Source organism: Octopus sinensis, linkage group LG9 (assembly GCF_006345805.1).
Source record: "Octopus sinensis linkage group LG9, ASM634580v1, whole genome shotgun sequence".
Classification (NCBI taxonomy): Eukaryota; Metazoa; Mollusca; class Cephalopoda; order Octopoda; family Octopodidae; genus Octopus; species Octopus sinensis.
Genome location: NC_043005.1, coordinates 76,474,529 through 76,493,171, shown reverse-complemented (window position 1 = coordinate 76,493,171; position 18,643 = coordinate 76,474,529).

Here is an 18,643-nt window from a genome sequence, read left to right as displayed (position 1 = left end):
AAGATTGCTTTCCCCTCCGGAAACAGTTCTTCAACCATAGGATGAATTTGATCAGATAAAATGCTTAAATAGTCTTGAATATTAATTCTGCCATGAAGGGAAAGCATTGGACCGGCGGATTTTCAAGATATAGCTCTCCCCACATCATCACAGATCATCCATGTTTAACAGTTGGAAGAAGGAAATCTGGGTTGAATGCTTCTTTTGGCTGTCTCCACACGTATACTCGGTCGGTGGTCGGAAATAAGGTAAAAGATGATTCGCCCGAAAAATAACATTCTTCCATTGTTCTAGCGACCAATTCTGTAAGTTTTTCTCCACTCAAAACGCTTTGCACATTTGTTTTTGAAAGTAGTGGATTGCATTTCTCCCGTGAAATCCGGCTTTGTGCAGCTCTCGGCGAAGAGATTTTGTGGAAACTGGGTTCTCGATGTGGTCATTAAGCTCTGCGGTAATTTTGGGAGCTATACTTTTGTGATCCTTTCTAACAATTCGTATAAGAGTCTAACGGTTCCTATCTGAAAGTTTTGGCTGTCTTCCGGAGTTTTGTTTCTACGAGGAGATTTTTCCCTCTTTCTCAAAGGCTGTGATTACTTTTGAGACAGTACTTCTTGATACACCAAACATTTCGGCTGTTTTCGTTACGCTAGCGCCTGCCAAACGAACACTAACAATTTGGCCTCTTTGAAAGTCCGAATAATATGTCATTTTAATGAATTTTAATTACCTTTTTCCTAATGATATCTGAAAAGAAACAGCAATTTTAGCAAAATATATTAAGTAACACTAATAATAAATCAAAGAACATAAAAATGAACAAGCATTTGGCGGTTTTATAGATATTTCAAAATTATGATACTATGATGGTAGGTGTTTCCATTATTTTGTCGAACCCTTGTATATGTATGTATATGTATGTATGTATTATGTATGTATGTATGTATGTATGTATGTATGTATGTATGTATAAACGTATGTACGTATGTATGTATTCATTTATATATGTATGGATGCATGTATGTATGCACGTATGTATGCATGTATGTTTTTATGCATGAATATGTTTGTATGTATGTATGTATGTATATATGTGTGCGTGTGTGTATTTGTCTGTATGTGTAAGACAGGGTACTTAGATAGATAGGGAGGTACATAGATGGGGGCTATTTCTTGTGCAACTGTAGCATTAGAACACATAAAATTCGATCGAGTGGATTAAGGCCAAAAGAATGTGGCGTAAAAACGAAAAAATAAAATGTGACGTTAATAATTGTGAAAATTCAACAAGAAATAACATTATTGGAAACAAAAAATTTCAATAGGCGAAATTATCGAAGACTGATTATTTAATTGATGCTTATCTAAGCACATAATTAGTTGTTGATCTGAGTTGACAATTTAAGTACATTTTTATAAGCATATTAATTCGTTAATTTTGGAGATGATAATTTTGAAAATGAAACTCAACCTCGAAATCTAAAATTACTTCCTGTTTTAAAAAAAGAAAGCAATTATTTTTCGAACGTCGAGAGATTGCTCTATTTGAACAACAAATTTGCGGGTAAAAGCTTAAAGCTAAAACAGAAAAAAAATATATAATTTTTTTGGTGAACTATTCCGTGTTATTTATCATTATTTTTACTTGTTTCTGTCATCAGACTGCAGCCATGCTGGAGCACCACCATGAAGAATGTTACTCGAAAGAATCGACCCCCGTTATTTATGTTTTTTTTTTATAAGGGGCTGCTTAATATGCCGGACGCTTTAGAAGAACCGCTAAATTACAAGTGACGTAAACACAGCAACATCAGTTGTCAAACGGCGATGTGGTCAAACACAGAGACAGACACATATACACAAACATACATACATACATACATACACATACATACATACATACATACATACATACATACATACATACAGACAGACAGACATACATACATGCATACATACGTGTGTGTGTGTGTGTTTGTACGACGAGCTTCTTCAGTTTCCGTCTACCGAATTCAATCACAAGCCTTTGTTCGGCCCGAGACTATAGTAGCAGACTCTTGCCCAAGATGCCAGTCATTGGGACTGAACCCGAAATCTTATAGTTGAGAAGCAAACATTTTATAACACAGCCCCAACCTGCGCCTATTATTAACCTTTTTTAGTACTTTTGTTTTGTGTTTTTCCTTCATTTTTGTTTAGTTCAAGAGAAAAATGGAAAGACTATATTTGAGACACAGTGTATGGAAATCTTCATCAAATGGCTAATGTTTTATTGCGCCATTTGCAATTCTTCCACTCCCCGTTCTTCTTCTCTCTCTCTCTTACTCCTGCCATTTCTATTATTTTCGCGCTCTCTTTCTCATTCCTCGGTCATCTCTCCCTCAGTCATCTCTCTCCTTCTTACTCACTCTCTATCTATCATCTAAAAATTGCTCAAGCCAATTGATATTTCGGCCATTTATGTCTAGCAACGTAACAACGTAACTTCATTGAAATCAATAGCAAACCCGGCCAAAGACACGAAATTATTTATTTATGGATGCATTTTATTGGTCAGTAAAGGTTAGCTGTGGTAATATGCGACAGGAAGAAGTAACATTCCAAGTTTATGAGGCCTTGAACAAAATAAGAGATGCGTATTACTATAACTACCTCTGTAAAATATCTGGAATATTGGTAAAAGAAAAGTGGCAGAAAAATAAAATATGGTAATTACTTAATAGATTGAAATGTTTAAAGAGGAAAAACTTTGCAAGAGAAACGTTTTCTATAGTTAATACCATAAAGGAACAACCAAACATAAACTCACACACACAGATAGATAGATAGGTAGGTAGGTAGGTAGATAGATAGATAGATAGATAGATAGATAGATAGATAGATAGATAGATAGATAGATAGATAGATAGACAGACAGACAGACAGACAGACAGATAGATAGATAGATAGATAGATAGATAGATAGATAGATAGATAGATAGATAGATAGATATTGATAGTAGTTACTTGGCATCTTTCAGGTGACCGACATTTGATATTCGGCTCGAAACTGGATATTATGTATCTGCGAGCAATTTGATGTAATAATAGTAGCTTTTATACGTATACGCTTATACGTTTTAACTCTATAATTCTTGATATTCAGTGCTTTTGTCTTTTGACATAAAATCTTGCCACCTGTTGTAACACACACACACACAAACACACACACACACACAAACACACACACACAAACACACACACACACACACACATCTCCATTCACTAGGCAGTACACTTGTCGAGAGAACATTGTTGCATAAGTCAATGAATGCTGCTTGAGGTGTTTCCTCTTCATACTTGACCGATTCGTTTACCAGACTGAGGTTTGTACAAGCTACTTTGCTATTTGATATCTCATTCAATACGACAAGTAGATCAGACATCTCGAAAATTTCGATGACCACTCCGCGTGCATTGTTGTATCTAAGTCGCAGTGTGATAACTCTTTGGTTTGCGTTCCCTTAGATGATAACAAATATTTGTTCTATGTTTCAAAGCCCATACCTCTAGCAATTGAAGGGATTTCCATTATATATATATATATATATATATATATTATATATATATATATAGATATAGATATATATAATATATATACTATTTTACTGTTTATTTGTTTCATTCATTTGACTGTGGCCATGCTGGAGCACACCTTTAGTAGAAACAATCGACACCAGGACTTAATCTTTGTAAGCCTATACTTATTCTATCGGTCTCTTTTGCCGAATCGCTAAGTTACGGGGGCGTAAACACACCAGCATCGGTTGTCAAGCGATGTTGGGGGGATAAACACAAATACACAAACACACACACACGCACATTCTTTCAGTTTCCGTCTGACAAATCCACTCACAAGGCCTTGGTCGGCCCGAAGCTATAGTAGAAGACACTTGCCCAAGATGCCACACAGTGGAACTGAACCCGGAACCATGTGGCTGGTAAGCAAACTACTTACCACACAGCCACTCCTGCGCCTATGTATATATATATATATATATATATAAATTCGGTGTGTGTTGCGTTCCATTGCTTGATAAAGGAAAAAATAATATATAAGCAAACGACATAACGTGTACTGAATGTAAAATCAAACGTTAGATAAATAGAAAGACCATAATCCTTCTTCAGTTATCGACCAATGGTACTTTTCAGTTTCGCTCGTTGTCCCGTTTGTCTATATATGCTTTTTATCTATACCAACTGTTGTGTCTGGGGAGAGTCATTCTCTGTTAGTGCCTTATTTAAAGTTTCCACTCATTTACTTATTTATTTTTCCTAAAATTTTCGTTTCGTCTCGCAACCTTTTCAATAATCGTTGACTCTCTCTCTTTCTTTCACTCTTTCTTTTTCTCTCTTTCTTTCTCTCTCTTTCTCTCATTTATGTGTTCCTTTCTGTCGAAGAGCGTAGGTAAAAGAAATATTAGCGATAGAGGCTGTATTAACACCGGGAGGTAATATTTATTCCCATCTAAACACAGATGTTCTGTTAGAACAAACTTCACTGCAGTAGATACCATGAGAGAAGCTCTCACATTGGCTTTGGTGAAAAATGCATGCTTGTTCATATCGCTAGCGAAGAGAGTCACTACTATCTCTAGTGATCGAGCGTCGATCATTGATGAGACCAAAGAAGGTCGAAATAACGTGATCTGGCGGTCTCGGTGCTCGGGTTGGAGCAATTTATCTCCCCGTTAATGATATTAACAAGCACGCATTATGCACCAAAAGCCTATATCAGAGTTTCTTTCATGGTAATTACCGCAGTAATGTTTGATCTAACAGAATATCCCATGTTTAGGTAGGAATAAATATTACCACTAGAAGAATAAACGAAAAGCATTCTAATTACGTCTTTTGTTACAATGGATTAGGAAAAACTGATTGACAATCATATTCAAAACTTTCTAGTAATTGAAATCAGAAGTAAAATATTTCACTTGAGTTGACTATAAATACATGTTTGTGAGAAGCTGAAGTGATAAGATAATCAGTAAATTGTTTATAATGCTAATAAAGTTATATATGTTGTAACGAGTTTCCTTATTCAGTCATATGAAGCAATAATGTACCCAATTTTCTGTTCTTACTTATCGAACTTTTTGTTGAATATCTTTAATCTGGAGTAAAGATTATTTGCTAGCATAACATGGCAGTCCTGGTTTAGGACGAATGTTGCTGTAATTTAACCCTAGGAGACATCCTCTCCAGCTGGCTATACAACACGATCTGTGTCCTTATATTTTCGAACAGGGGAATCAAGCACCCCCACTCAGCTCAAAACAATATCTGTGTATTCGGAAATCGCGATACACAGATATTGTTTTGAGCTGAGTGGGGGTGCTTGATTCCTATATTCCAAAATATAAGGACACAGATCGTGTCATATAGCCAGCTGGAGAGGATGTCTCCTGGCGTTAAATTTTAGCAGCATTCATCCTAAACCAGGAGTGCCATGTTATGTTAGCAAATAATCTTTACTCCAAAGTACTGTTGCTGAATATCTCTCGTTGTGAGATTTAGAAATAGTAATTTTCTAATCTCTAATCTGGCATGGAAATTAATTGTTAGATATGTCGATGTACATGCGTATGAGTATCTCTTCCGCTGTGCTTGATCCACATATGCATGTTCTATTTCTGTATGAAATTATTCAAACAACTTGAAAGTAAGCTACAGCTGAACGACCTATATTAATTAACTTAGTGGTAATTCAGCTAAAACAATTACAAATGCATAAAGACAAAGGCGTAGACTCTTCGTTAGTCATGCATCACAAAATGTATCATCTATAAAATACTGGTTACTTCTCTCAGAGTAAGCATTGTGCACAAATAGTATGTCAATATGCTCTAAGGTGACTTCAAGTAGCGATATGTGAACTATGCATCAAAGAGAAACGTAACTCAACTGTCTGATTACATCTGAACATTCGACATACAGTAGAAGGTTCGCGAAAGATGTAAAGCGTAGCGAAATTAAACGAATATCTTCAGATTTTACAATTCTGTTGACCTTTTAATTGACTTATAAGAGACCGTGAGTAAATGCTGTCATTTAAATAGATATCTGCCGAAATACCATCACATGAAAGATTTGATCAACATGTAGATATTTACTAAGAACATTCGCACATCCACATTCTTTCAGCATACACGCTATAATCTTCATTCTTAACTCTACTTTTACAGCCCAAAATGAGAATTGTTTTACATCATTAGTTAATTTAAATTCAGTGTATCCAGAAATTATTTCAATTTCTTCACACCTAAAACAAGATACTTACATTCCCAGGAACTCAAATGTATATTATATAATACAGGTATATATACAGGTATATATATATATATATATATATATATATATATATATAATATATATATATATATATATATATAATATATATATATTCCTAACATACTTCTCTATTTCTTATTTTCAGTTAAGGAGAAATTTCCACCTCAGAACACATACAAGTAGCAAGTATTTCTGTATCATCAAAAATGACAGCTGTTTTATAAATTATTATGAATATTATTTTTGCTTTAAAATTCTTAATGAAACTATTGATAAATTTCTTCGCAAATACATCATATTTTCTATTGAACAGAAAATTATTATACTTTGGTGTTAGGCAAATAGCTAAGGTCATTAATTTGTAAATGTGCTAGTACTTGCTGCGTGTCGAAAATGATGGGGCAAAACTATATATTAGACCATCCTCTTAAAGGTTATATCTGTCTCTTAAGCAATTATTCTACTCCTTTTTTTTTCATTTGAGCCACATAGATTTTATAGTTTTCCAGTTATTTTTACAGTGATGCTTGAAGAGAGAAAAGTCGCCTATTTTGTACAAGACCTCATAAATTCAGAATATTACTTCTTCCTCCCGCATATTACCACAACTAACTTTGACTTACGAACAAAATGCAACCATAAATAAATAAATAATCATGTGTCTTTGGACAGCTTTGTTATTGATTTCAGGGAAGCTAGATTGTCAGATAGCCATACATAAATAGCTAAACGATCAATTGAATTTAGCATATATATATATATAAAAAAAAAAATATATATATATATATATACTGTCAAAAAGCGACAACTATATCTTTTTTTATTTACAACATTTTTACTTGTCCACATAACGGTTTAATAATATTTCTATAAATTTAATTAAAAGTGTTGCTACTATATTTACAAAAGATATTACAGCAATATTCACTAAGCATTGAAATAGCTGTATGTGACAAATATAATTCTTGACGATTTTTATTGCAACATTCATATTAAAAATACAAGTTCCATGAAGACTTCAAGTTTTCTATCGATATTTATCAGTGTGTAACGATATTTTCTGTTTCCTGTCCTTCTTAAAAGCAGCCCAAAGCTGATGTTTTACTCCAGTCCATTCAATTCACCTCTCCCTGAATCGTTTCCCCATCTGCCACTCAAGATAGTACAATGAGCACATTAACCCTCCCTCCAATTTCACCTTACTTTTACTGTCACACACTGTCTCCTTCCATATTTTTCAGCTGACTAACCGCCTATTCCAATACATGTCCTCAGCATGACAGTGAACAGATACACGTAGCCCTTTACATTTCTGCTTGCTTACACACACACACACACACACATACACACACACACACACACACACACACACACACAACACACACACACACACATACACACACACAGACACACACATATATATATATACATACATACATATATATATATCACGCGTCGTTTCTCTTGTCCAAGTAAGTTTTTATTATATATATATATATCTATATATATATATATATATATCCTTACTACCCACAAGGGGCTAAACACCTAGGGGACAAACAAGGACAGCCCAAGGGATTTAGTCGATTACGTGCGTAACTGGTACTTAATTTATCGAGCCCGAAAGGATGAAAGGCAAAGTCGACCTCGACAGAATTTGAACTCAGAACGTAACGACAGACGAAATACGGCTACGCATTTCGCCTGGCGTGCTAACGTTCTGCCTCGTTTCATATATATATGTATGTATATATATATATATATATATATATATATATATATATATATATCTATATATATATATATATATAGATATATAATGATATATATATATATGTATATATATATATATATAATATTTATATTTATTTTTATAGAAGGAGCTTCTACAGGACTAGAACTGTTTCATTCAAAAGAAATCATGATTTCTTTTGAATGAAACAGTTCTAGTCTGTAGAAGCTCCTTCTATAAAATAAATTAATTTACTCTGCTATGTATTGAGTACCTTATTACTGTGGTGGTACCCGCCCGACTCAACCCGGGATCTACATATATATATATATATATATATATATATATATATTATGTGTGTGTGTGTGTGTGTGGTGTGTGTGTGTGGTGTGTGTGTTGTGTGTGGTGGAGGCGTAATGGCCCAGTGGTTAGGCAGCGGACTCGCGGTCGTAGGATCGCGGTTTCGATTCCCAGACCGGGCGTTGTGAGTGTTTATTGAGCGAAAACACCTAAAGCTCCACGAGGCTCCGGCAGGGGATGGTGGTGATCCCTGCTGTGCTCTTTCACCACAACTTTCTCTCACTCTTACTTCCTGTTTCTGTTGTACCTGTATTTCAAAGGGCCGGCCTTGTCCCTCTCTGTGTCACGCTGAATATCCCCGAGAACTACGTTAAGGGTACACGTGTCTGTGGAGTGCTCAGCCACTTACACGTTAATTTCACGAGCAGGCTGTTCCGTTGATTCGGATCAACCGGAACCCTCGTCGTCGTAACCGATGGAGTGCTTCATATATATATATATATATATATATATATATACTCTAGCAGAGGCACCCGGTGTGGCCCTGTAATGAAATTTTTCCCTATATATTGGAAGAAAAAGCAAAATATGTTGTATAGAAATTTGTTATTCTAAATTCAGTTTACTCTTTAATTGGGATACAATTTGTTCTTTAATTGGGAAATCAATTCTTAATTCATAATAATAATAATAATAATATTAATAATAATAATAATAATAATAATAATAATAATAATAATAATAATAATAATAATAGTAATAATGAATAATATTAATAATAATAATAATAATAATAATAATAATAATAATATAATAATAATAAACGAAAATACAAAATTTACCATTTTTATGAGAGGAGATAAATTCTACAACATACGTTGAAAGAAACTACGTAAGAACTTCTGGGTAAACAACATTCTTTGTTTTCTGTTTGGAGCATAGACAAATAAGTCTTGCAGACCTCCTACTCTGGAGCAACTAACATAAAGTTGACCATGAGCAAAGCAAGCCAGTAGATTTCAAAGACTGGCCTTGAGCTTTATTAACAGACATTGCAAAGCAAAGTCGCACTGGGAATTGTACCGCAAATGACCCGCTGGTTTGCTTGGGATTCCTTGAATGAAAACCTATTCCACAGAGGCACATCCAGTGATGATAGTAGCTTTTGTTCCATTAGGTGATAATGTATTCACAATCTACCTTGTCCAATTGTATAATTTAGGAGGATCTAAATTTCTTAGAAGCATTATTGGGACTCCTACCTTCAGAAAAAGTTTATGTGGAGGAATTCCCGGTGGATCAAGATAATTAAGTAACTCTGTTGGGTAATTGACACCTTGATTTTCATCAAGGACTAACTCAAGAGAGTTGTACTTCTTCATGACAGTTGGAATCTTATTCATTAATTCATGCTTAATTCCTTGCTACTGTCTCTATCTTTTAGAGCAAGAATTGCCCTTTCACAAAATCATTTATGTGAATTATAATTATTACTTAAGTCTGGAAATACCCCATTCTTCAATTAAGCTGGGGAGTTTACCATGATAGCAACGTGAGCCAAACTGATATCACCATTCTCATCAAATGGTATTTTCTCATTTCCTAATTGGAGGAGCCAGGTTGAAAACTGTTCTGCACATTAGTTCCCATGTAATTAAACTCACACATTAGTCTTGAAGGAGAATTTCAGTACTTTATTCCATAGGTGTGAAGACTTAATGTATGCTTTTATTTCATCAGATCTTGTTCATCTCAGAAAGACTGGTAATGTCTGTCTGAAGTATCCTGATAAAATTAATGTAACTCCCCCATAGATTTATTGTTGCCTCTGATGTCCTGTAAGGTCTTATCGAAAGCTTCCATTGCACCTCTATGTGACATGGTGCATTCATCTCAAATGATCAGGTGGCATTGGCACAACACTTCTGCTTAACTGAACCTTTGCTTATGTTACAAATTGAACTGTCATTTGTGACCAGGTTTAGCAGTAATTTAAAAGCAGAATGAGTGTTCGTCCTCCTGGAAGAATGGTGGCAGCAAATCCAGACATTGGCACATCAACTACGATTCTTTTTTGTTGCCTTACCTTGGAGAGAAGCAATGTTGTTACAAATGTTTTACCTGTGCCACAAGGAGCATCAAGAAAGAAAATTCCTTTGCTTTTGTGTGGCGATAGCGGAACGTCGAACGCACGCACGCACGCAAGCACGCACACACGCACACACATACACACACTTATACACATACAGTATCAATCATCAGATAAAATTGACGTGTGTGAGAGAGAGGGACAGAGAGTGCCACTTAGACATCGCTCTCTCTTTCACACACGTACACACATACAAACAAAAAAGGTATATGCATATGTATTTCTACATGTACGTATACATGACAACACACCCCTTCACTCGCTCGCACACACACATACATAAATGCACACAAACGTACATGCAGAAACACACGTGTGCGTGGGTGATTGAGTACAAATACATAGAGCTGAACACGGCGTGCAAAAAGAAAATAATTTTTTTTTTACGGAAATAATCGAAGTGTGTGAATTTAGAGCGAAATCAAATTTGGAGTATGTGTGTGTGTTTGTGTGTGTGAGAGAGGGAGGAAGAGAGAGGGAGAGAGAGAGAGAGAGAGAGAGAGAGAGAGAGAGAGAGAGAGAGAGAGAGAGAGAGAGAGAGAGAGAACTTTGCAAACAAACAATGAATGAGATAACCATGGAATGTAAAATCGTATAAATAAAAGCACGTTAAAATCTTGTACCGAATATTTAGTAAGTGTTTCTTTCAGTAATTTCTCATAGTTGTTTACCAGCAGCGAACATTAAAATAGAGAGTGAGAGACGTCGCCATTTTTACGTCAATACCGGAAGTTGACATTGAGAAACGTTTTTAAAGAAGTGAATCATAAATATAAAGCAATATATTTTTTTACTTTCAATAAAAAATCAAATGAGGTACCTGACATGTCCGAGGTCAATTTATTCATGCACCACAAGTATGGGAGCAATTGCTGAAGTCGTTTTCACGTGAAAAGCGAATACACACACATCTCTACTTTATATTATATATATATATATATATAATATACATACATACAGAGTCTTCTATATCCTCGGACCACCAAAGCCTTCTGAGTGGATTTGGGAGACGGAAACCGAAAGACGCTCGTTGTGTGTGTGTGTGTGTCTGTGTGTGTGTGTCTGTGTGTGTGTATGTGTGTGTGTGTGTGTATGTGTGTGTGCGTGCATGCCATTATGTCTGTATTTGCCCCCATCACTGCTTGACAACCGGTGTTGGTGTGTATACGTTCCCGTTTACTAGCTATAGTACTAGGTATAGCAGTACTAGGTATTAAAAGTATGAAATAAGTTTTGTGGTCGATTTGTTCGGCTAAAACCCTTCAAAGTAGTGCTCCAGCATGGCCGCAGTCATATGACTGAAACAAGGAAAAGATAAATGATAAACCATACACGTTTACATGTTGACCACCTTGCTGCAGATACTAATCTTATCAGCTTTACAAAGCTTTTCTTTCATGGGCACTTAGGTGACCCCATAAGCTCTTAGTTTAGATTTACGATGACGAACGTAGAACGAAATTGGATCAGGAACATCAACACGAACTATATCTTTGTGCACACTAACAAAATTGATTTTCAATACAGTAGCAGATGTGAACATTTTAAATCATGAAAGACAGCTGTGCTTGAGTGAAGGTAGTCGAACTGCACGTACATAATATAGCTCGATGAGTTCCCTAGACGTCATTTTTTTATAGTTAAAATGACAGACTTTTCAATATATAATCTCCCAACAGACATTGTAAGATCACTTCTGTATTACGCACTCTGTTTTCAATCCTTTCATTTTGCTATATTATGCGCGATTAATTTTTCCTTTGATTGTAGGCAACACTTCCTCACTACAGACATTCATTACAAGAGACGGAAGTATGAATCACAGGTTTATATGTTAGAGATCGTACCCCTTCTCTTAACTAAGCAGGCCTATCAGCAAAACAACAAGGGTTTGATTTGGGGACATTCCTACGACGATTGTTCTGTTGGAGCTGGAGATCTATCGCTTTCAATGGCGATACTGCATGCTCGGTCACAAACTCTAGCATTTCTATGTTCCCACATAACAATGCTAAATAACACTTGGTTTTATGCTCGTTCCAAACATCCTTTTTCGTTCGTGTCATATTGGGTGACCTGCATCTTTCCTATCTAGGCTATCCTAATTAGGAAAGTTGTTAGCCCGGTAGGGAGAGGAGAAGATTTTGCAGTCACAGCGCGACCACGTAACACGTTGCAGTCGTTTAATATTTTATTAGGAGCACTCACGAGCGACCTAATCATATTACATATATTACATATATACAATTTTGAATATGCATAGGTGGGTGTATATATATATATATATATATATATATATATATAATATATATATATATTATATATATATATATATAAATTTAATCTCATATATCTCTATTATAGATAATGTCGTTCAATGTTGTTTGAGTTGCTTGAAGGTGCTTCTGTCTCTTAAACCTATCTATTTATATGTATATAATACAGCGAGAAATTCATTTCAGTACCACTAAATTGAATTTCTATCCCCTGTGGACTCGGAAATTACTTACCTAATATTAATAACTATATGTATATATATATATATATATATATATATTACATAAATAAATATATATATATATATATGTATGTATGTATGTATATATGTATACAGGTATGTATGTATGTATGTGTGTGTGTGTATGTGTATATATATGTACATATAATAACATGTAAAGATAAGATACCAGGATCAAGGTGTAGGAATTTAGTAAGCTTCAAACAGTCCGCAGAAGGAATAAAAAACAACTTTCAGGAAGATAGTGTTTTATTGACGTAGAAGGTTGTAAATTTTTTCCCATATAGAAGTTCGATAAGCTGCAAAAAAATGTTTCATGGTTCACGGATGCAGCTGGTGTTGCTGTGCATGCGGATAGAATTCCAAATTTAAGGAGTGGAGTAGATAAAAATCTAGGCTACCTATGTTTCATAGCTAGAAGAACCTCGGAAGTAGTAATCCTTTAGCTATTCGTCAGGTCATATATATATATGTGTGTGTGTGTGTGTGTGTGTTGTGTGTGTGTGCGTGTGTACATATGCATCTGTATGTGCATGTGTGCGTATGTATATGTATACATTCACCATGATAGATCGCTAACCACTACAGATTCTTTATTTTCTCTCCTTGTTTCATTCTGTGTTCCTTTCTGTGAAAGAGCGTAGGCTCGAAATATAACAACTTTTTCACTTCCCGAGCGTTACAACTAATACATCTGTTTTTGTCTACACCATCTGTCTTCGTCTTTTGTCTTTTGTGAATTTGCCCCCTATATATATATATATATATATATATATATATATATATATATATATATATATATATATATATATATATATATTATATATAACTTTTTTTGATAAGGTTCATTTCAGAACTGAAACATGTTATAATGTATATATAAAAATTAAAAATTGTATAATATAGCAGCATTTTCGAACTTCCTTTTTACAAATATATATATATATATATATATATATATATATTATATATATATATATATATATTATATATATATTGTATGTATTTATGTATGTATGTATGTAGGTATGTATGTATGAATGTATGTATGTTGTATGTTTATATGTATGTATACCTATAGATATAGATATGTACATATAGATGTAGTACACGCATAAACCTTTGAGAAAATGTCAACTAATTCTTTTGAGGGATATCTCCAAGAATGCTTCTTATAGCATGTAAATAGTGCTGAACAACCATTTAGGATATAAAATGCTTAAAGCTGCTCGTAGTGCGCGAACGCAAATTTCCTTCAGACATGTCCTCATGAGAGAAGAGAGAGAGAGAGAGAGAGAGAGAGTAGAAAGAGAGAGAAGAGAGTGAAACGTTTTTGTTAATTCCTTTTCTATATATGTTTTAATCCGACGAAACAACACTAAACGTACCGATAATTGATCTTCGTTTTCTGGCCATTCGCTTTAATTTCATTTAATATGTGAGAAAATTTCACAGCATAATTCTATAACTTTAAATGACTTTTAAACCGTAGGACCTACTGTATATATCTATCGATTGATTTTTCTTCATTGTTCAAGTCTATTCTCTCCCATTGAGTTAACTTTTTGTCCTAACATTTATTCTGATCAATAAAAACATTGCAGGATGTGCACAGCTGGTAATTCAACGACCGCAGTCAAACTGAGCGACTGTTTTTTCCTTTTTCATATATTGTATTATTTTTCCGTCCAGTACTTTTCATTTGATTAAATATTCTTTTATTAGAAACTCTCGTTATGATGAAAATCGAAGCATGTCTTCAGTTGTAGTCGTGGCAAACTTACATGTTTTTACTTTAATCAATAAAACTATTGTTACTCGTCTGGGAAATAAAATGCTTTCGTAGCAGATTTCAAAATCAAGTATATTTCAGACAGTTTTTCAGATAATGTGTTCCTGTTATTAAATGATTGAATTTATTTTCTATTACATTTATTTATTTATTCGTTAAATATTTAATTTGTAAAAGAAAATATTTTATTTCTATTGAATTTTTAGTTCGAAGAGAACTACTTTAAATGGATTATGGTCTTAGTACACCTATCGTAACCTAGGTATGAAGGAGGATAAAACACGGAGCACATGACCTGAACAAACGTTATTTAGTTGTATAAGCTTATTGTTGCTGAAAGTAGTTATTTACGACTACCATTTTGATATTAGCAATGCAAAGCTAATAAATACAAATAACATAGAAAATACAAGTATGTCAAATAATAAACAAAAAATTCTTGAGTTATTAGCATAAAACTTCTCGATTTACTAAAATTATGTCCGTTTCTAGTGATCGAGGGTCGAGGGACCACCGGTTCGAATCTCAGACCGAACGATGAGTGTGTTTATGAGCAAAACACCTAAGCTCCACGCGGCTCCTGCAGAAGGTAATGGCGAAATTCTGCTGACTCTTTCGCCACAACTTTATCTCGTTCTTTCCTCTGCATCTTGCTACAAGGATGTGCTACAATTACCAAACTGTAATTAAGAGCAGCTCCACTCCACTGGAGGAGGGGAGATAATCTCAAGAATCAATAATTCTCCAAAATTAATGTGCCCTTAAGGAAGAGGACGGGTTTCTCGTTTGGAGATAAGAAGACAGTCAAGTACTCTGTTCATATTATTTAATACAAGCAAGGTCACAGAATCGCTTTGTATTCCCTGATAAATGTGTGTGACTTTGTCGAGAAATTGATGGTTCTGTAAGATATAAATTATGAGCGATTATCAAACGAGTCATCATCGATAGCTTAGACAATATGGAGAGATAATTCATGGCTGGTTATGGATGCGTCATGGATTAGTATGGATTATCCATAGATCATCAATGGAAGATTCATGGATCGTGGCAAGTAAATTTTGGCTAGTGGTGAATAATACATAGAACATGATAGATAATTAATGGACTACAGTGGATGATGCATAAATCATGAATGGATAACACATGAATCGTAATGGGGCAATTCTTGAGCCATAGTTGTATAAATAAGAGGTTGTATGGATAATTCAAATACTTTATCATTTACTTCTTTCAGTCGTTGAACTGCAGCCATGCTAGGGCATCGACTTAAAGATCTCCGTCTAAAAATCTCCCCAGTACTTCTTACTTTTCTTAAGATTGATACCTATTTATTGGTTTTACAATGGCGTCTTCATCTCGGATTTCTTTTAATTTCCATCCAGCAAATTCACTTGTTTGTTCCTTCTCGGGCCATGCCTGGCTCATAAGGGCTGGTTTCCCGGTTTCCTTGGCATATAGTTTCCCGACCTGGACAGGACGCCAGTCCGTCGCAGGTGAGCTGCAAGATGCAGGAGGAAAGAGTGAGAGAAAGTTGTGGCGAAAGAGTCAGCAGAAGTTCGCCATTACCTTCTGCCTGAGCCGCGTGGAGCTTAGGTGTTTTGTTCATAAACACACACATCGCCCGGTCTGAGATTCGAACCGTTAATCCCTCGACCGCGAGTGCGCTGCTCTAACCACAAGGCCATTTGCCTCCACCAGCAAATCCACTTGCAATGCTTGTTCGGCCCGAGGCTATAGTAGAAGATACCAGTTGATGTCACGCGGTGGGACTGAAGCTAGAACCATGTGGTTGGGAAACAAACTTTTTACGATACTACCTCACCTGCACACACACACACACACACACAAAGCTTAAAAAGTCAGTTACAGAGTTTCTGCGTCTAAAACAACTTTGAAGCTAAGCTGTTATACGCGAGCGCACGCGGATACACGTATTGAGTAACAGCTTAACTGAACTCCTGGTACTAAAAGTCTCCTGGACATCAATAACACACGATCCCCTCCTCAGACAGTTGGTCATGTCGGTTTTTTTTTTGCATCCACAAACTATAAAGCATCATAAAGGGCTGAGTCAACATGTTACTCAATGAATTCAACACCAATTATGTATTGAGGGCTGCGTCCGTTCGTTTGTTGACTGGTATATATATATATATATATATAATATATATATATATATATATATATATGTGTGTGTGTGTGTGTGTGTGTATGTATGTACATAATGTATGAATACATATGTATATTTATGTATGTATATGCAAGTATATACATACATAGGGGTGCTTAAGTGTATGTGCGTTTATGTATCTGCGTGTTACGATTAAATAAGCAATTGATTATATATATATCGATTATGTAGATAATGTATATATTGATTGGAATGAGAAAGAGAAAGAGTGAGACAGCGTGGGTGGAAAGGAAGGGATATAGTTTCACTGAGGAGTGTGGATAATCGATCGAATCTATTCCAGTATATTTACTTCTACTTGTGTTATCGATTACATAGATAAAAAGACAATGTTGGCCCAAAGATATATTTACTTGTAGAGATGGTACACGTATACATTGATTTCTTCTAAGGACATCCAGGGACATCTAGCGACATTTAGGGACGTAGAATAATACTTAAGGGTGGAGTCAATAGAATTGATCCCTATACTTTACTAATTCTTACTTTATCTGTTTTACAACCAATGAAAATTGTAGAGTTGGTTCTAGTAGTATTCATATTACAAGGATGAATGTTATATCTATAATGCATTTCATTGTCTGATGCCTTTAATGTTTTCACCGACAAGAGTCAGTTGTCTACAAATTTGCGTGTGTTCACATAAACAGAATTTCATCTGTGATTATTCTGTTATTTTAGACGCATCACTTTACTGTATTTCTTAGATAGTGCAGTAAATTAGGGCTCCAGAAGACAGAGCAGCCAAGTAGAGAATCATTTGCCAGCTTTTTATCTATTATTTTCTAGTCAAGGCACATGGCAAGAAATTTGGGAGGAGGGGTCCAGTCGATTAGATCGACCACAGTACGCAACTGGTACTTAATTTATCGACCCCGAAAGGATAACAGGCAAAAATGACCTCGGTGGAATTTGAACTCAGAACGTAAAGTCAGAGAAATATCTACTTCTATTTCTTTACTACCCACAAGGGGCTAAGCACAGAGGGGACAAACAAGGACAGACAAACGGATTAAGTCGATTATATCGACCCCAGTGCGTAACTGGTACTTATTTAATCAACCCCGAAAGGATGAAATACGAAGTCGACCTCGGTGGAATTTGAACTCAGAACGTAGCGGCAGACGAAAGCATTTCGCCCGGCGTGCTAACGTTTCTTATTTCTTTACTACCCACAAGTGGCTAAACACAGAGGGGACAAACAAGGAAAAACAAACAGATTAAGTCGATTATATCGACCCCAGTGCGTAACTGGTACTTAATTTATCGACCCCGAAAGGATAAAAGGCAAAGATGACCTCGGTGGAATTTGAACCCAGAACGTAAAGACAGACGAAAGCATTTTGCCCGGCGTGCTAACGTTTCTGCCAGCTCTCCGCCTTTTGTCAGTAAAATATTACTTCAGCTTTGTGGTAAGAGCAAAAAGCAAAACGTAAAAATAATCTATTTAGTGGTAATGAAGGAATATCTTTGAAGCCGTTTTTAGTTGCCTATCGATACAGAGATATCAGATGTAAACAAACCATGAGATCGAATATATATATATATATATATATAATAAATATTAGGGAATAAATCCAAATTTACAGGGAAAAAATCAGATTTAGGATTAAATCCAATTTTAT